This window comes from Artemia sp. Qi Xiang Cuo, chromosome 7, assembly GCF_049724085.1.
Source record: "Artemia sp. Qi Xiang Cuo chromosome 7, ASM4972408v1, whole genome shotgun sequence".
In the NCBI taxonomy this organism is placed as follows: Eukaryota; Metazoa; Arthropoda; class Branchiopoda; order Anostraca; family Artemiidae; genus Artemia; species Artemia sp. Qi Xiang Cuo.
In genome coordinates, this window is record NC_142800.1 from 18531816 (window position 1) to 18553659 (window position 21844).

The following is a 21844-nucleotide window of genomic DNA, read 5'->3' on the forward strand; positions in this document are numbered from 1 at the left end:
TCGCCTCCCTCAAACAAGCTCTCTGGCATTGTTCCCTCCTTGGTCCAACTGACAAGCCAGACGCGGAGGCACGCAGCTTGGTCCAATTATCTAAAGGAGAACACGCCAAGAACCGACAACTTAAGGAAGTGCTTCATCCGGCGTTGCACTTCTATCTGGAACGATCTTCCTGGTGATTTTATTCCTGCAAATCCTTCTATTGACTCCTTCAAAAGAAGGTTCAACAGTCATTTAAAAGCTCGAAGTTTCAAAGCGAGGTAATAGAATAACGGCATATCAGATGCCTTTAAGTACCTTGCGCCATGAATATAGGGGAAAAAAGATAGTGATATTTAATATCACATTGTTTGTCGGTTTCGATGTGTAGTTTTTACTGTGTTGTGTAGTTAGAACTTCAGATAGCTCAAAGTTTCTCAAATGATCAAATGATTGGCTGTTGTATTTTTAAGTAAAACAATACTTGAAATTTTCTCAATTTGAAACGTTGTGGTTGTGCGAAACTTTGATTTTAAAAGGCACTTTTATTTTAAAATAAAAAAATGCCATTATCTAGATATTTAAGATGATTTTAAAGACAGTGACAGTCATGGTCTCTATTCTGCTATTTGTGGAGTTACATCCAACTCGACCTTACAAGGGAAGAGAAGGGTCTTTTAGTGGCACTTGGGAGAAAAATATTATTCCAACGTTAAAATATTGAGTAAACATTAGAGCATAACCCCCATGTTCATAGCTATGATCAGTTTGAATTTCAATACAATTTTTTCTTATATTGCTTAGGGAGGGGCTATAGAAACGACCCCTCCCCTACCGAGATCCTCATAAAATTGAAAAGGGGGATTTGTATGCAAACTCTTAACATGGAAAACACAACTGTCGGCGTAGCGACAGGGCCGAAGCCCTATTCTAATCGAAAAACGTTTTCATTTATCGCAAACACGTATGCAAAAATAAAGCTCTAGAATATTAGTGGAAATTTTGTTTGCCATGGATAAATAGCAGGTTACAGCAACAGCTTTTGGGCAATATTATGTAAGAATACAAGGTTATAATTCAATTTTAACCCCTGATTTGTATGAAAATTGTCATTTCGGATGAATTTCAGGCCGGTTCCAGGTGTTTTTGGTGATAAAAACAGTCGTAAATTGTGGAAAAACAATGATATTATTTTGGCCTGAAGCAATATTTTACTCCGAACATTTCCTTCAAGTAGTGTGGGAGCACTTATATTGTATTATAAGGAAAAAACGAGGAATACTACTACTAATAATACTAACAACTCATCGCAGCACCAAGCCGCCTGAGGCCAAAACAGCTACGCACGCTCCTCCTCCACCCTAATCTATTCAATGCCTCCTTTTTTACACCCGCCCACAAAGTTCCCATTTCCTTTAAATCTTTCTTTATGACGTCCTCCCACCCCAGACGGGGACGACCTGCTTTCCGTTAAGCCCTGGACGGTCGGCCGAAAAGAACAATCTTCTGCAATCTGTCATCCTTCATCCCCACAACGTGCCCTAGCCACCTCAACCTTTCCTTCATTATAGCCCTTGAGAGCGGTATTAAACCACATTTTTCGTATAGCCTATTGTTTGAAATACAGTCAGTAAGCCGGGTACCCAGGACAATCCTTAAGCAATTTCTCTGGAAAACATCTAGCAAATCTTCATCCGCTTTTCGAAGCGCCCATGCTTCAAAGCCATATTTGACCACTGACATAACTGTAGCTTCTGATATTCTAATCTTGGTTTTTATACTTATCTTCCTATTCTTCCAAAATTTTTTTAACTGTGAAAATACACCCTGAGCCTTGGCTATTCTACTTTTAACACCTCGACTGCTCCCACCGTCTTTACTAATAATACTACCCAGGTAAGTGAAACTGCCCACCTAATCAATCTTTTCATTACTCAACGTCACCTTTTCATCTTCAATTAATCCAAGCCTTTGTGGCTAAGTCTTCCTAACATTAATTTTCAAACCAATTCTAGCACCCTGAATTCACAAAACCTCTAAAACTTCATTCGTTTTGCTCACAGTTTCATCTAGGATGCTTAAATCATCAATATAATCCAAGTCCAGGAAACTTTTTCCTCCCCATTTGATTTCGTGGTCTCCCATTGCCTTTCCTGTGCTCCTTAAAACAAAGTCCATCAAAATAACTCATATAAAGGGGGATTGAACACAACCCTGCCTAACTCCTGATTTAATAAAAAAAAACAGCTGCTAACCTCATTTCCTACCTTAACCGCAGCAGTGTTATTCTCGTACATAGCACTAGTCACTTTAATGTATTCGTCTGGTATACCATACAAGGATAAAACCTTTACTAAAGCTCTTCTATCAACGACACATCCTCTACCTTTTCTAAAACCGCACTGTTCTTCTCTTAAAACTTTGTCTACGGCATCTCTCAGTCTAAAAGGTATCATATTACTAAGCAACTTACTACTTACAGAGACCAGACTAATGCCTTGATAATTACCACACTCACTTTTATCACCTTTCTTATAAAGCGACTTAATTAAGGTTTTCCTAAAATCTTTAGGTACTTCCTCTTTTTCAAAAATCATATTCATAATCTTCAGCAACTTATTTCTAACCTCAGAGTCACCATATTTAAGAAACTCATTTACCACCCTATCAGCACCTGGAGCCTTATTATTTTTTAATCCTTTTAGTACTGTTGCTAATTCTTCCTTATAAAGCAAATCTTCCTTTACATCAAAGGTATCACAAACTTTTTAATTTTCCTCTATATCTTTTCCTGCAACTCTATCTCGGTTAAGCAAATTCTCAAAATGTTCTGCCCATCTCTCTTTAGTTTTTTTCCTTATCGCTAATTCAGGCCCCATTCCTATCTTTAACTGGGCCAAGTCCGGATTGACTAATCCCTCTCAATTTGTTAATATGCCAGTACAATATTTTACTATTATGCCGTCTAGCTGCATCTTCCATATCCTCGGCAATTTTATCCATGGCCTCCACTTCACACCTCCTTAGTTCATATCTTAATGCTTTCTCCACTTTCTTTACATTCCTTTTTTTTCATATTAAAAAAAAACAAGTTTTTTAAACTGAAAGTAAGGAGCGACATTAAAACTTAAAACGAACAGAAATTATTCCGTATATGAAAGGGGCTGTCCCCTCCTCAACGCCTCGCTCTTTACGCTAAAGTTTGACTCTGTCTCACAACTTTATTTTTAAAACAATAAAAAGTTTGACTTTCTCACAACTCTATTTTTTAAAACAATAAAAAACTTTAGCGTAAAGAGCGAGGCGTTGAGGAGGGGACAGCCCCTTTCATATACGGAATAATTTCTGTTCGTTTTAAGTTTTAATGTTGCTCCTTACTTTCAGTTTAAGAAACTTGTTTTTTTTTTTTTATTTCTGATCGTTTTTTAGTTAATGCAGCTTTTATTTGCATAAAAATTTTACTTTTCTTTTGCTAAATGGATGTCTTTACAAATTAACTTGCGTAACTAACTTCTATATTCGTATATTTTTCTTCTGGCAAAAAATACAAAGTTGCAGATTTTTGCAGATATGAGCTTGAAACCTATGTAATAGGGTTTTCTGATACGCTGAATCTGACGGTGTGATTTTCATTAAAATTCTTTCACTTGTAGGGGATGTTTCCCCCTCTTTAAGAAATCGAGTAAATTTTCTCAGGCTCGTAGCCTTTGATGAGTAATACTAAACTTAATAAAATTTATATATTTAGGATCAGCATTATAAACACATTCTTTTGATACATTTATTGACATCAAAATTTCGTTTTTAAAAGTTTCGATTACTATTGAGCCGTATCACTTGTTTTTTATTGTTTTTTTTTATTACGTATATGTTATTACTTATATGAAGGGGTTCTCCCCTTAGTCAATACCACGCTCTTTACGTTAAAAGTTAAAAAAATTTTTTATTCACAAACCCCTTAAACACAACGGCCGTTTAATTAGACGAGATAGCTCTTTTTAAACCACTAAAAAAAACTGTAGCGTAAAGAGCGTGGTATTGACTTGGGGGAAAACCCCCTCATATACGTTATAATTTCTGTTCGTTTTAAGTTCTAATATTCCTTCTTACATTTCAGTTGAAAAAACTTGTTTTTTTTTATTTAACTTCTGATCGTTTCTTAAATAATGCTTGGAAATCCGGCGCCCCCGTCATAGAAATGTCCCTTACCCCACACAAACATCCTCCACGGACTTTGTCTCCAGATTAACCCTTTCAACGACGCCCACGACAATCAAGAATTATTCATTCCTTAATATTGTTGTTTACGTCAGTTGAACCATTATAGATTGCTTGCAAGTACGGCGCCCCCTTAAGGGCAATTTCCCTTCACCCATGAAAACTTCCTTCATGGACAGATCCTTCCATATAGCCCCCGACCCTCTCCGTCCCCCCCCTACCAGAAAAAATCTCCTCTGAAAAAGTCTGTATACTTCCCAATAACCAATACTATATGTTAACAGTGAGTAAAGTTCATAACTTTCAGCCCTCCCCCTGGGGACTTTGGGGGATCAAGTCATCCTAAAAGACATTTTTATAATATTTTCGACCATGCTGAACAAAATAGCTATCTCGAAATTTTGATCGGGTGACTTTGGGAAAAAAATCAGCGTGGGGGGGGTCTACTTGCCTTCCATTTTTTTTGGTCTCTTAAAAAGGGCTCTAGAACTATTAATTTTCGTTCGAATGAGCCCTCCCATGATATTCTAGGACCACTGGGTCGATACGATCACCCCTGGGGAAAAAAAAAAAAAAAACAAACAAACAAATAAAAACGCATACGTTATCTTTCTTATGGCAAAAAATGGAAAAATACACATTTTTTTAGTTAGGAGCTTTAAACCGATAAAGTAGGGTTATATGATACCCTGAATATCATGGTGTGATTTTCATTAAGGTTTTATAACTTTTAGGGGGTCTTTCCCCTTTTTTTCAAAATCAGCCAAATTTTCTCAGGCGCGTAACTTTTGATGGGTAAGACTAAACTTGATGAAAGTTATATATTTGAAATCAGCATTGAAATCTGATTCTTTTGATATATCTATTGGTATCAAAAACCCCTTTTTCTAGAGTTTCGGTTACCATTGAGCCGGGTCGCTCCTTACTTACAGTTCGTTACCACGAACTGTTTGATGATCTATCACTCAGATAACTCTTGTACAAGTCCTATCTCCTTTCTATTAAACATAAAGCTTTTTCACTAATATTATTAGCTGCAGTTCTAGCTTTCTTCCCTAATACACCTTCAGCAACTTCACAAATTATTTTTCTAGAATTATTCCAACCATCATCCACATTGTCAAATTTTAAACTCTCAAGTTTGGTATTCAACTGTTCCTGGAAAGTTTCTCTCAAATTCTCATCCTGGAGTCTACCAACATCATAACTTCCCGGGAGGTAGTTACCCTTCCAATATTTCAGCTTCAAATTAACCCTTGACACTACTAGATGGTGATCTTTACTTTTAACATCAGTAACGGCACTCCTATATACCCTTGTATCTTGTATTGATCCTACCAGTCTTCGGTTTACGATAACATAATCAATAAGGTTTGCTGTCTTACCATCACGTGAATACCATGTTAACTCATGAGCCATTTTATAACCAAACACTGTATTGGCTATAACTAGATTGTTATACCTACAATATTGCAAAAGTCTGTATCCATTACTGTTTTCTTTTCCTACACCAAATTTACCTAGGCTAGGATACCATCTATCCCAATTTTTGCCGACCTGGGCGTTAAAATCTCCCAGTATTAACATCATATTTCTACCTGGGACCCTGTCTATTTGCTCTTGTAACTGTAAGTAAAATTCATCTGAGTCACTAGTATCTCCGTCAGTCAGTTCTAAAGGGGCATATACTATTATAACTGATACCCTGCACTTTTTAGTCATAAAATGAGCAATTAATATCCTATTACTAGTAACTTCCCAGCCTAAACAAGACTTAGCAGCTTCCTTATTCATCATGAGTCCTAATTCCTGTCTATGTACCCCATCCTTCCTGCCTGAATAAACAAATTTTGTATCACCTAATTTCATACTTCCTAACCCTGGGATATGAGTTTCTGAAACTCCAAATAAATCCAGTTCGAATCGTTTGAATTCGTCAGTCAAAATGTTGATACGATAGTCATTCTTTAACGTCGTAACATTCCAAGTTCCAATTTTCATGTTCTTTAAGTCATTGAAGTTATTTTCGCCTTAGGAAAAGCAATGATCCCGGATACCAGTGCAGGACGGAGATCACATATCTTCTCAAGTCTACACCGAAGTGCTTAAGCCGGCTTAGAACCAGACAGCAAGAAGTCTCTGGGACCTCTAAGAATGGAGGCTTTGTGCAATCCTCGGCCCATCTTGGTCACAACATGGTTTTCAGCACTTGGCGATGCTATTCTATCAACAAGAGTCGAAACCTGCACAGACAGTCTCAAGCCTATTACCTCCGACTCATTATATATTCATGCCTACAAATATTATTCTTCTACGGGTAGGCAGCCCATAATAGATAAATTAGCTAGGAAGAGGTTTTTCAGCCCGAAGATGCCCGTCAAAACATACCAAGCCCAGAAGAATTGTCTATTAGTTAGAATCCCGTACGAATGCTGTGAGTCAAAGAAAATATATGATACATTATTTTCATATATAGCGATGTACTTTGCCAACAATCCGCGTGTTGCACGAAGCACAGCACGCCGAGAAAAATCTGGACAGGGTACAATTGTTGGGTTATTGGTAAATTTTTCAGACTTTTTCTTCGTTAGAAAGCACTTGGACTCCAAAATTCGGTGTCCTTCTGGCTTCAAAGTTGGTTGATTCCCCTCCATAGCATTGAATTTACAATGTTCCAAGGGGGAGAGAAAACTAATTTGGCTTTTTCATAAGGGCCAAAAAAGGGAAGTTTAGGGTCCTGCTACCTTTCCCGCGCAATTTAAGAGTAAACTTAGCAGGTACCTCTACGGCTCTTGTGACAGGACGCTCCACTTCTTCTGCTTGTCGACGCTTCTTCTTGCAACTTACAGGACTTCTTTTATGAAATATCGATGCTTTGGAAGAAGTCAATGATCCCCTTGAAGATCCTTTCTCTTCCTGAGCTAGGAGGTCTGCTTCTAGCAACAGCTTAATATTTTCCTGCAATCCTAACTTCTTGGTTGTCCTTTTCAGCTCAGATAAGATTGTTGCTGACTTTGGGCGTTCAAATAAGAGATGCTGCACACGCTGGTAAAAATAAACTTGCAACCCTGGTTAATAGTCGACATTTTCCGAAACTAATTTAACAATTTTTGTCATTTTTTGTCGGGAAAAGTTCGATAAATTGGTTTTTGTGGGTTTAAAAGAGAGAGAGAAAATTGTCGTGAGTAGAGTGATTAGGGTTTTAAATTTGTATGAATGAGTTTTTACGTGTGATATTGAGATAGGAAAGATGAGTCATTAATGATGTGTCGTTTGTGTACTTGGTGAGAAGGGTTGCCAGTGTTGATATGTGGCGGGAGAACCTTGCGCGTCTAAAGATAAATTTTTTGGGTGTTTTTTGAGTGAGTTTTCTTTTAGTTTTTGGGTGAGACGAGAGCTTGTGTTTTGTTGTGAGAGTGTGAGAGAGTAAATATTAAGGGTTTTGTAAGGTATTTGGAAAAAGGGACATTTTTTATCTTTATTTTATTTATTTATCTATGTTTTTTTTTGTAGTGTTTGTTTATTGTGATAAGATGAGCAGGAACACAGTGGTTTTCAATTTTCGTTCGATGGACGACGGGGTCATGAGTGAAGTTAGAGAGGTGGATATTCATCCAAGTTTCTGAAGCAGCTGAATATTAACCTTGGGAGCGTAAGGGCAATAGATACAGACGATTTCAAGTGCTTTGGCCAGTGCAAGTAACAATGAATTCCGCGGTGTTGGCGGATGACTTGAAACCACACTGCAAGACACACAAACCAAAGATGGGCTTCAGAAACAGTTTTTATCCGGTAAGTGTGGAAAGGACCGGGAGACGCCTTACAGACGTATAGCTAAGAAGGGTCCCGCGAGAAGGAACTACCGATGGGATAAAGGCAACTTCAGGTTTACGGAACAGTCCTAAACATAAGAAGAAAAGTGTATGCTGGAGATGAGTTTATCGAGGTATATACGGGAAGAGCAACAGCTTTGATGTATCTTGATATCCCCATCCCACCGTCTATTGAGGTTCTTGGGAGGGGGAGGAGAAAATCAACGTGTTCTATCCTGATCAGCCGAAAATGTGTTTTATTTGCCATAGCGATGATCATGAGGCCAAGGACTGTCAGAGAAATCGCAAAAATCAAGGAAGGCAGAGTGTCCTGAGTCCAAATCCGGGAAGCTTAGGTTCGGCATGGGGACCACAACCTATGCCAACACCAAAGCCACCGCAAGGAAATGAAGGAGTTAGAGGCATTAGTGCGCTGTCAATATCAGCTGTGGTAAACATGGTACTGGAAAGTACGAAGATAAATGCTAAGAAAGGAGGTGGAGCTAAAAAAAACCGGACCCAACAAAAGAAGCGGCAGAAAGTAGGTCAGCAACCAATGAGGCAGAAAAACATGGCAATTCAGTAGCAGGAGCAAGCAAACAAGTAGTAGAAGACCAAAAGAGGAGTTTGAAACCAACAACCAAAACCCAAAAAGACCAAGTAAAAGTAGGAGCAACAAACCAAAATGTACCGTCACCGAAGAGAACCCTTAGTCAGGCATCTCTTGGTAGCAAGGGGAGTAACCAATCAAAGGAGAGGAAAACGGAAGGAAAATGTATCGGAAAGGAAACAGGAAATAGAGGAAAAAAGAGGATATAGGTGAAAAGGAAGAAAAGTTTTTTTTCTTTTCTTATGTAATTAGATGCGGATAGCTACATTAACCGTGAATGGAGCAAAACAAGCAAAAAGGCAGACCTTTATTTAGAATTTGTGACAAAACAGAACATAGATGTAGCGTGTATACAAGAAATTGACTCAAAAAAGACTAAAGCCCCGACAGGTTACCAGTATGTTTATGGAGGGCTTGAGCCAGATGTTGGTTTCCTTTTTAAAAGAAAGTATACAGTGTGATGAAGGAAGCATGCGTCTTGAAGATGATGGAAGCATTTTTAGTTTGCGTTGTGGGTTATTGGTGATAGTAAACGTCCACCTGCCGTCAGGAACGGGTAACTTCACACAATGAGAGAGTGCCATTCGTGAAAAATTGGCAAGATTCCTTTGTGATGAAAATTTGATAATGTTGGGAAATTTTAGTTGTATAGTGTCCGAAGCGGAAGCTTTAGGAAGGAATGGAAAAGTAACAAGAAGAAGATTCAGTGAAGGTTTAAAGGCGGTGATAAGTGCTTGGAATTTGAAAGATGTGTGGGTTCATTTTGGGAAAGGATCTGGATATACCCGAATGGATAACCGAGGATCAAGCAGAATAGACCAGATTTGTGCGAGACAAAATCTAATAACGGAAGTGATAAGTGTACAGAACGAACTCGTATCTTTTTCTGACCACACTGCTCTTGTGATGGAAATGGGAACTAACACAAACCGAATAAAAGTGCTGCAAATCGAGGTTTGCAGCAAGTGCAGATGGAAAAAATAAATCTACTGATCCATTTTGGCGGAAAGCTATTTCAAAATTCACTTTTGTGAGTTGGAAAATTGTTTTCTAATTGCCAGGGCACATTCTCTTGACAAAGGCTGTCCATCATTTTTCTTTATTGACACAATATGGTAATTCGGTAACTTTTCTGGAGAAAGATGAGGTGGGGATGGAGATATTCGATTTCTCTTTCTTGATGAAGGATCACTCAGTGATTGGACATGGGAAGAGCTTGTGGGTGTCTCAGACCACATTAGTCCCTGGGATAGGTTTCCTGGTTGAGATTTCATAATAAAACTACCTATAAAAAGCAAGAGACTCAAAGAAGAGATCCCCCGGGTATGAGAAAGCCCTACTAGAACCTAGGGTCCTTTGCTGGAAGTCAAGAACTTCGAAAATATATGATTCCAAATAAATTCAAAAATCAGTAACAACGCGAAACATTTTTGAATCTGAGACAATTTGTGGTACTTTTGTTTTGAAGTGTTGGCAACACTGCTACTCATAGGGATTTAATCATTCGCTAGTTACTAAAAATTACCTTGGGGAGGGGCACTTGATGAATTTAACAAATTTTGGAATGTCGAAAGGCAGACTAGCCCATACTCTTGTAGTATGTTTGTATATTCCAAGATTACTTATCTAACAAGCGCGATTACTTACCACGAGCCGTAAATGACATGAGAGGCTGTAAGATTACTACTTGAGGAAAAAGTCTTGATTAGTGGTCAGACAAGTAACCTAGAAAATGCACGATAATTGAAGTCATATATGAACAAAAATTCAATTTTTTTAAAATTAAAAACACATTGTGAAATTATGAGCAGATAGCAAAAAGGGACAGTAATTGTGAAATATGCCGCACCTTCCAGGGGCTTCTAAATAAGCTATGTTTATAGCAGAGTAGACGTGATTAGTGTTGTTATTCGCTTAGTTGCGTATAGCTTTTCAGTTGACAAGTTGCCGGCTAAGTATTTGTTGTTATCTTTTGCAGATTACATCCGCGAATTTTAATTTTAAGGGGATAGGGGATGCTAGAAGACACTCTTGGCTCGGTGTAATAACCAGTAAAGTCCTAGGTGCTCTTGAGCCCCCATTCTCTTAGGGTCCTCGTTCCTCCTTCGTCTAGGAACAATATTTCCATTCAATATAGGAGGTTCCTTAAAAATGAGGAGTTTTGAGATTTTTTTAGAGGGAAATCCTTTCATTTGGGGATTCCATGGGGTTTCTACCCTAATACTACCAAAGATTTCAGTCTCTTTGGTTCCTTATCTTGTTTCTAGACACAATGGTCTGCGAGACGGAAAAACGAGATTCAAGAGACAATGCTCTGCGTGAAGAGAGAACAAGAATCCATGAAAAAGGGTCTGTGAGAAAGGAGAAGCCTGGAGCCTAAATCCAACTAACACAGAAACCCTGTGATTTACCACCTCAAAGTGTTACCGTCGTTGATACATCCCAGGAGTCTGAGTTATGGAATTTTGACAGCTCCACTCGTAATACGCTGGTCCATATATTAGAATCTTTCAATGAAGAGTGAAATCATTTTGTTGATTATTAAAGTGTATTCTTTAAGATTTTCTGGTGCAAGGAATTCGTGTGGTCAGAACTGGCCCTTGTTTCTAATGCAGGCCTTGCTGCATAACCATTCTAAAATAAAAATAAAATCCGTTTTACTCCAGAGGGAGGGGACTTTGAGAGGTGCCCATGGGCGTGTACAAGATTGGAAGGAAACGACTCTTAAATTTATTCCTTAAGCTCTTAGATGGTGTAAAAACCAGCCAAGTCCCAGCTACGGTTAGTCCTCTTTTGTGTCGTATTACAAAGTAACTAATACAAAATGTGTTGTCCTTACAGCATAGCCACGTAATTTATTTAGGCTAAAAAGTAAAGGGCAAAGCATTGATCAAGAAATCTGAACAAGACTAGTACAACTCCATACATAATTGTAGTCCATAAGGCATTGACCTACTGCACTTGAAAAGTCAGAAGATACTACCATCTTGAAATGCAACGTCCCTCGTACTACCTTGTTTCTACTACGTTTTTCTAGCTTGAGTCTATTTCTACTAAGTCTTTTTAGCTCGAGTCCATCTTTTAGGAGTTTTTTTTATCGTTTTCTACTGCTTTTCTAGGGTTCAAAGGTTAGGGTCCTTTAATAAGTTTACTCTCAAATTCTACCATGAAACTGGAATTATACTTGAAAGCCATCTATTGTTCAATATAGTCTTCTGGCTACATTGTTAGAAACAATACGGAACTATAGAATTAATCAAGTAAATGATGAATGAAAAGGATTAATATAAAATAAATTATACTAATATTAATAAAAAATTAAGTAAGCAATCATTTTGATAAAGTCTCACTGTTTTGTTGCCGTTTATTTTGCTTGGGTGATTAAAAATCCAGCTTTTGGTGTCCATATTTGGATCAAATTAAATATTCTTACAATAAAACTTGTGTTGATACCAAGTAGCAGGTATGAATACCAGTAGCTTCAATTGGGGGGGGGGGATATTTTCCTACAAGAATTTTTCTGTATTCCCCTCTCAGATTCAAGAAAATATTTTCGTGGTATTATTATTGAAAAAGGGCTTGTTTTTTTTTGTTAAACAAATTGAAAAATCAACAAATTTTCCCTCCTTGGATTATGAAGGATACTCTTTCGATCCCCCCCCCTCTCTCTCCCCAGATCCGTGTCAAGAATTTTATTTGGCGGGTGGGTGTACAAAAAAAGTAAAAACAAACCTATCGAAAATTTGTTTGACTGCATTGCGTCACGTTTTAACGTATCAGACAAAAATATCGGAGGGGGGCACTGAATATGGCCCAGCCCCTTTAATTTTTGCGAATTGAAGGCAATTGAACAAAACCAGTGGTGTCAACTGGTGGAGTGGGAATTTCTCTGCAAGATTTGTTTGCCCTGCAAGCCCTAAATTTAAAAAAAATCTGTTCGTGTTATTTTCAGGAATTGGATAGTTTGCATGAATAGTAAACTTGAATAGGCAACAAATTTGACCTCCCTGGATTCTGGAAAATACTTTTTCATTACGATTTTTGGAGATCGAAACAGGTTTTATTAACCATCAAAAGAATATATCTGTCCAGCAAGCATCTCATAACACCGTGTTATGCGTATTCTCGGAATGATGCCAAAAAAGGTGCCCGGAAACAAATCACTGATTGCTTTTAGCATATATCCAAATGAGAAATCGATTGCACAAATAACTTGTTACGATATTGTGACGCTTAATACTACCTGGCCAGCGTCCCATAAACAATACATTGATTGCCTTAGAATGTATTTCTAAGAATATAATAATATTAACAATTTGCTGACTCAGTTGAATAACGTTTTGTGCTTTACTACAGGAAACCACTGGGTCTCACGTTTGACTCCTACAACCAGGCAGGTATCATTTATGTAATATAATGGTCTTGAGCACATTGGTTTTCCATTACCGGGCTTAAGCATGAGTTTGGATCCCCACGTTCCCATTCAGGGCCCCATGTCTCCATCCAGAATCTGAATGCTCCCTCCCCGCCCAATGTTTTGACCCTCCCCCCCCCAACCATTTTTTTACTTAGATTTTTAAAATAAAAATTGTTTCAACTTTTGTTCCATGTCTTAAAATCATATTAGATATACTTATAAAAAGAATCAACCGTGATATTTTTAAGAATACAAAATGGGGATGATATACATATGTCAGTCGTGATATTTTCTATTAGAAAGATAATGTTTGTAGTTGTATGTTTTTTTGCTTAATTTTTTTTATTGAACTTCGAAACTGATTTTTTTTCGAATTTTTTTTCATGTCTTAGAAGCACATTAAATATGTTTATAGCAAAAAAATCACCTCTGATATTTAAAAAAACAAAATTAAGATGTTATAAATTTGTCAATCGTGATTTTTTTATTAAGAATATAATGTTTGTATTATCAAGATTATCAAAATATTGCCAAATATTATCAAAACCTTACACGATATTATCAAAATCTTGCATTATATTGCCAAGTCATGTTTAAATATTATAAGATCGTGTCTTGCATTTTCAAAGTCTTGTGGGATATTATGAAAATCATTTCCGCTATTACCCAAATGTTGCAAGTTAGTATCAAAACCTTGAATAATGTTAGCAAAATTACGTCTGATACTATCGAAGTATTATCAGGCATTACCAAAATCTTGTGTGATATTATCAAAATCATACCCAAAATTGTCAAATATATTTTGCTACATTATCAAAATACCACATGGTATAATGAGAATTGTCTATGATATTATCAAACTTTAAATAGTATTATGAAATCTTTCAAGCTATTAACAAAATCAAGCATGGTATCATGAAAATTCTACATGATATTAACAAAAATATTTTTCTGGTAACATCAAAATGTGTCTGATATTGTCAAATCTGACATGATGATATCCAAATCATGTCTGCTATTACCAAATTTAACATAGTGTGATCAAATTGTGTCTGTAATTATCAAGATTATCAATATAATTTCAAGTATTACAAAACTCTTGTATGATACTATCAAAATCTTGTCTATCAAAACATCTCAAGCTACATTATAAAAATCGCGACTGGTTTAATGGAAATCCTTTATGGTAATATCAAAACCATACATGATATTATCAAAATCATGCAAATTATTAACAAAATCTTGCATGATATTATCACTTAATTTCGCAAGTAATTAATAAAATATTTTCAGCTATAATCAAAACGTGTCTGCTATTATCAAAACTTAGTATGGTCCTATCAATATCATGCCTACTATCATCAAGATTATTAAAAGCTTGTCGAACATTATCAAAAGCTTACATGATATTATCAAAGTCTTCTATGATATAACCAAATCTTGTTGAATGCAACAAAATCTTGTCTTACATTATCAAAGTCATGTGAGATATTATGAGAATCCATTCTAGCATTACCTAAATCTTTGCAAGTTATTATCATGAGTTAGCATGGGTTAAGCAAAATCGTTTCAAGTACTATCAAAATATTATCAAATATTACCCAAGTATTTGGCGTATGAAGCTAAGAGAGGAAAGGAAATAATAAATGATAAATAAAACCAAAAAAGGGTAAGAAAATGAGGATTTTTTCGTTTAATTTTTTGGTTTTATTTATCATTTATTATTTCCTTTCCTCTCTTAGCTTCTTACGTCATGTATAGCCAGTGTGGTCTTAGAAAGTATTTACCCAAGTATTTTGTAATATTATCAGAATCTCGTTAGATTTTATCAAAGATCTTGCACTATGCTATCAAATCTTGCCAAGTATTACCAAACTCTTGTATGATACTATCAAAATCTTGTCTGATATTATGAAACATCTCACACTACATTATCAAAAATTTGACTGGTTTAATGAGAATCCTTTATGACAATGTCAAAACCATACATGGTATTATCAAAATCTTGTAAGTTATTAACAAAATCTTGCATAATATCATCATTTTATCTAGAAAGCTATTAACAAAATATTTTAAGCTATAATCAAAACGTGTCTTTTATTACCAAAATCTAATATGGTCCTAGCAAAATCATGTTACCTATTAACAAAGTTTAACATGTTGCTATCAAAATCATGTCTGTATTATCAAGATTATCAAAATCTTGTAAATTATTATCAAAACCTTACATGATATTATCAAAGTCTTGTATGATATTACCAAATCATATATAATCACCGTAAAATCTTGTCTTGCATTTTCAAAGTCTTGTGAGATATTATGAAACTCCTTTCCACTATTACCTATAAAATTGCAAGTTATTATCAAAATCTAGAATGATACTAGCAAAATCGTGTCTGGTATTATCAAAATATTATCAAGCATTACCAAAATCGTGTGTGATATTATCAAAATCAAATCCGAAATTATTAAATATCTTATGCTATATTATCAATTTCCACATGGGATAATGAGAATTCTCTATAATAATATCAAAACTTTACATAGTATTATCAAAATCATGCATGGTATTAGGAAAATTTTAAATGATATTATCAAAAATATTTTTCCGGTAATATAAAAATGGGTCTGATATCGTCAAATCTGACATGATGATATCTAGAGCATGTCTGCTATTACCAAATTTAACATAGTATGATCAAATTGCGTCTGCCATTATCAAGATTATCAAGATCTTGCCAAGTATTACCAAAGTTTTGTATGAAACTATCAAAATCTTGTGTGTTATTATGAAACAGCTCACACTACATTGTCAAAATCTTGACTCGTTTAATAAGAATCCTTTATTATCAAGATTATCAAAATATTTTCAAATATTATAAAACCTTATATGATATTATCGAAGTCTTACATTTAATAACCAAATCATGTTTCGATATTACAAAATCTTGTCTTGCATTTTCAAACTTCTTTGATATATTATGAAAATTGTTTCCACTATTACCTAAATTTGGCAAGTTATATTCAAAATATAGAATGATGCTGCCAAAATCGTGCCTGGTACTATCAAAATATTATCAAGAATTACCAAAATCTTGCGTCATATTATTAAAATCATACCCAAAATTATCAAATATTTTGTGTTACGTTAATCCAACAATATGCCAAGAATGCTACAAAATCCCATATAGTGTAATCAGAATTTTCTATGATATTACCAAAAGTTCACATAGTATTATCAATATCTTGGAAGATATTAACAAAATCATGCATGGTATCATGAAAATTCTACATGATACTAACAAAAATATTTTCTCTGGTAATATCAAAACGTGTCTGATATTGTCAAATCTGACATGATAATATCCAAATCATGTCTACTATTACCAAATTTAACATATTGTGATCAAATTGTGTATGTCATTATCACGATTATCAAAATCGTGACAAGTATAACCAAATTGTTTGCATGATGCGATCAAAATCTTGTCTGATATTATGAAACATCTCACTCTACATTATCAAAATCTCGATTGGTTTAATGAGAGCCCCTTATGACAATATCAAAACCATACATGATATTATTAAAATCATCCAAGTTATTAACCAAATCTTGCATGGTATTATCATTTAATCTTGCAAATTATTAACAAAATATTTTTAGCTACCATCAAAACTTGTCTGCAATTATCAAAATCTAATATGGTGCTATCAAAATCATGTCTGCTACTATCAAGATTACCAAATCTTGTCAAATATTATCAAAATCTTACATGGTATTGTCAAAGTTTTGCATGACATTATCAAATCCTGTTAAATATTACAAAATCTAGTCTTGCATTATCAAAGTCATGTGAGACATTATGAGAATCCTTTTCTAGCATTACCTATATCTTTTCAATTTATTATCAAAAATTAGAATTGTTTCAGCAAAATCGGGTCTGGTACTATCAAAAGCTATAATCAAAAAGGTGTTTGCTATTACCAAAATCTAATATGGTCCTACAAAAATCATGTTACCTATTAACAAAGTTTAACATAGTGCTATCAAAATCATGTCTGTTTTATCAAGATTATCACTGTCAAATATTATCAAAACCTTAGATGATATCATCAAAGTCTTGCATTATATTACCAAATCATATTTAAATATTAAAAAATCTTTTCTTGCATTGTAAAAGTCTTGTGACATATTATGAAAATCCATACCGCTATTACCTAGATCTTGCAAGTTATTATCAAAATCTAGAATGATGCTAGCAAAATCTTTGCAGGTACTATCAAAATATTTTCAAGCATTATCAAGATCTTTTGGGATATTATCAAAATCCTACCCAAAATTATCAAATATCTTGTGCTATATTATCAAAATCCCACAGGGTATAATGAGAATCCTCTATGATAGTATCAAAACTTTACATAGTAATATCTAAATCTTGCAAGTTAATAACAAAATCTTGCATGGTATGATGAAAACTCTACATGATATTAACAAAAATATTTTCCGGTAATATCAAAAAGGTGTCTGATACCGTCAAATCTGACATTATGATATGTAAATCATGTCTGCTTATGACCAATTTAACGGATACTAGCAAACAACTGAGAAATAAAAGAAGAGAAAACAATTCTCAGTTCTTATTTCAAAACAATGCTATCTAAACAATTTTTCTAAACAATTCTTATTTCTCAGTTGTTCGCTAGTATCCGTCGATGGCAGTTCATAATTTTTTGGATGTTGTGCAAATCGTGGATATTGGCGAATAACTCGCTTTTATGGTTGTTAGGTATTTGGTTTTAATTCTTATAATTTTTGGCTTTTACTGAGTTTTATTCATCTTTTAAGTTTTTGTTTTTTTTTTTTTTTTTTGTTCTTTCCACATTGACTTTCCGCGTTTAATTTTGTCGTTTTTTTCTTCAGCGCTTTCCTTGGATACATTATTTTGTTTCGTGCTGAAGAAGAGAGGAGTTTGTCCTCTTGAAATATTCGCTTTATTGTGTTTTTTCAGTATTTTCATGTCGTTTAAAAACCCCATTTTTGCTCGTGTTTCTTTCTTTATGTAATCTTACTAGGCATTAACAAAATATTTTCTGATACTATCAAAACGTGTCTAATATTGTCAACATCTAACACTCACGTCCCTACTGCTTTCATATATTCATTTACAGTCATATATGGTACCGTTTTATTTTCCTGAACAAGTGCTACCATGTTTTTTTATAAGGATTTTCATAATATCTCACAAGACTTTGAAAATGCACGACAGTATTTTGTGATTTTTAGATATAATTTGTAATATAATTTAAGACTTTGGTAATATCATGTAAGATTTTGATAATATTTGAAAAAATTTTGGTAATCTTGATAATAGCAGATATGATTTTAATAGCACTTTGTTAAGCTTTGTTAATAAGTAACACGATTGTGATAGGACCATATTAGATTTTGGTAATAGATTTCTTTTTTGGAAAATACCAAATAAGAATATCTCACATGACTTTGATAATGTAAGACAAGATTTTGTAGTATTTAACAGGATTTGGTTATATCATGCAAGACTTTGATAATATCATGTAAGCTTTTGTTAATGTTCGACAAGCTTTTAATAATCTTGATAATAGTAGGCATGATCTTGATAGGACCATATTCAATTTTGGTAATAGCAGACACGTTTTGATTATAGCTGAAAATATTTTGTTAATAACTTGCGAGATTAAATGATAATACCATGCAAGATTTTTTTTATAAATTGCATGATTTTGATAATACCATGTATGGTTTTGGTGCTGTCATAAAGGAGTCTCATTAAACCAGTCGAGATTTTGCTAATGTAGTGTGAGGTGTTTCATACTATCAGTCAAGATTTTGATAATCTTGATAATAGAAGACCTGATTTGGATAGGACCATATTAGATTTTGGTAATAGCAGACACCATTTGATTATAACTGAAAATATTTTGTTAATAACTTACGAAATTAAGTGCTAATACCGCACAAGATTTTGTTAATAACTTGCATGATTTTGATAGTATCATAGAAGAGTTTGGTAATATTTGGCAAGATTTTGATAATCTTTACAATGACATAAATGATTTGATCATACTATGTTAAATTTGAAAATAGCAGACATGATTTAAACGACATCATGTCAGATGTGACGATATCAGACGCGATTTGATATTACCTGACAATTATTTTCTTGTTAATATGATGTAGAATTTTCATAATACCATGCATGATTTTGTTAATAACTTGCAATATTTTGATAATACCATGTAAAGTTTTGATAATATTATAGAGGATTCTCATTATATCATGTGGTATTTGGATAATGTAGCTCAAGATATTTGATAATTTTTGGTATGATTCATACAAGAATTTTTTAACGCTTGATAATATTGTGATAGTACGAGCCACGATTCTCCTAGCATCATTCTGGATTTTGATAAGAACTTGCAAGATTTAGGCAATAGCTGAAAAGATTTTCATAATATCTCACAGGACTTTGAAAATGGAAGACAAGAATTTGTAGTATTTAAATATTATTTGGTAATAAAATGCAAGACTTTGATAATATCATGTAAGGTTTGATATTGACGTATTTATAATATCTTCATTTTTTACTTTTAAAATATCATAGGTGATTTTCTTTCGCTAAAAGTATCATTGACATTGGGGCCTATTGCAACAACAAAGACAAATTTTCAGCCGCTATTATGCCTTACTGTGACTTACCCCCGAATCTTCAAAATCTGTACGGCATGCGAGTCGTTACAATTGGTGGTAAGTACCGAGAACTAAAAGACTGCGTTCGCAACGCTATCATACCATCCCGAACTGAATATTCTGGATTAAATGAATTTCTTGGATGGATTAAAAAGGTGAGAGGCGAGAAAGACGGAGTTATTCTTGTCGGCTGTGATGGACGAAAGAGCAATGCAGTGCATTTAGTCCAGGCTTACATGTGGTATGGTATGTTTGAAGCTTTTATTGGAATTTTCAAAGGGTTTGCAAACCTCAATGATTCAGAACCTGAATTCAAGTCTTGTCGTAAGTTTATTGCTACGTCTGTTGGATATCATCAACTTTGTCTTGATGCCGCTGTAAAGCGCGCTATTTACCTTGAAAAAGCTTACTTAATTCAAACTAAAGAAAGAGCTTAAATTGGAATCCTTAGAATCAGTTACCTTTTCCCCATCCAATGCTCAAACTGAGCTGAACAAGATCAAAGAATATGTTAGTAAAGAAGCCAATTTGACGCCTATATTCAGTAATTACTTCGGCCCATGTACAAGAATGGGTGTTCGCTCATACGCTGCAAAACTCCGACGGCTTCTTGTTGATGCTGACCTAGAATTCGCTTCTTTAGCTGAAATATTTCTTCGTAAAGGAGGAAAAGGCGGTGTCCACGAAATGATTACAGATTCTGTAAAAGGAAAACCGGATAAAATTGGAGTTCTGATTGACATAATTTCTACTCATTTTGACCAACAAATGCAACGAAGGGATATGCCAAGTCTTGTGCGAAACGGAGGTAATCCAGATAATAGATTAGATTGTGGCGAGAAATATCGACATCGTTCGCAGTCCCATAAGAATCGGTCACGCTCATTTCACCAGAAGAAAGTTCCAATTGCTGATCAAAAGCAGACAAGCGTTAAACAGCCTTGTGAAGCATACACATGCAGTTGATGCCCTTGGTGAAAATGTCGCAAAACTGGCGCTTGAGGCTTAAACTTAGTTCCTTTTATCATCCCGAAATTGTTTTTTTTCGTTATATAATAAACGTACTTAGTTTTTTGAGTCTTTCCTGTTTTTTAAGACAAACAGAAGTAGGTGATGTTATACGCTGTCTATATTATAGCTGGAAGAGATAATAAAGCTGCATACACTTCTAGAAAAATCTAAGTTTGAAAAAAATTGGTTGTGGGGGGGCAAAAGGTGGGAGGGTCATTGGGACCCTGGATGGGGACATGGGGCTCCATGATGGGAATATGGGGACCCAAGCTCATACTTAAGCCCGGTAATGGAAAACTGATGTGCTCAGGACCATTACAATACATAAATAATACCTACCCGGTTGTAGTCATGACAATTTTCGAAGATTGAAGCAAGTTTCATTATCCATCAAATTAATATGTTTGTCCAGGAGGCATATCCAATCACTGAGTTACGCAAACTTTCGAAGAGCTGCCAAAAAATGCGCCCGGAAACAAATCACTGATAGCATTTACCATATATCCAATTGAGAAATCGATTGCGCAAATAACTTGTTATGATGTAGTGACGCTTGACACCAGCTCGCCAGCGTCCCAGAAACAATACATTGATTGCCTTAGAATGTACTTTAGGAACATAATAACATCAACGAATTGCTGACTCAATCGAGTAACGTTTCTATATTTTAGCCCTAGGAAACGACTGGGTCTGACGTTTGATTCCGACATCAGATATAAATTTGATAAAATCAATTGAAAAAGCTGCTTAGAAGCTAAAATGTATCGTTGGAGAAGAAAACGTATCACCATGTATAACTGTAGTTAACAATAACGCCATCTATGACTTTGGTTATGTAGATTGCAGCATTGGTGGAATCGCCGTTCAACCTTTCTCGTGATCTGAAACTACTAAGGAAGAAAAGAGTAGGGGGAACTGGCCCCCCCAACATGCTATCAACAGATACGCTTGTATCTGTTGATAGCATACTACTGTAAAGAATGAAACTGAAACTTAAAATAGCAACAGTTACTTAATAGTTTTCTCCAAATTGTTGGGGAAAATTGTTGACGTCTAAACGACGTCACTGGTGG

General features: G+C 35.0%; 1 pseudogene; it reads left to right on the forward strand.

Annotated features, from left to right (window-relative positions):
- The first annotated feature begins 10888 nt into the window (after positions 1-10888).
- On the forward strand, positions 10889-20769 carry LOC148950025 (maternal protein exuperantia-1-like; annotated as a pseudogene).
- The last annotated feature ends 1075 nt before the right edge of the window (positions 20770-21844 follow it).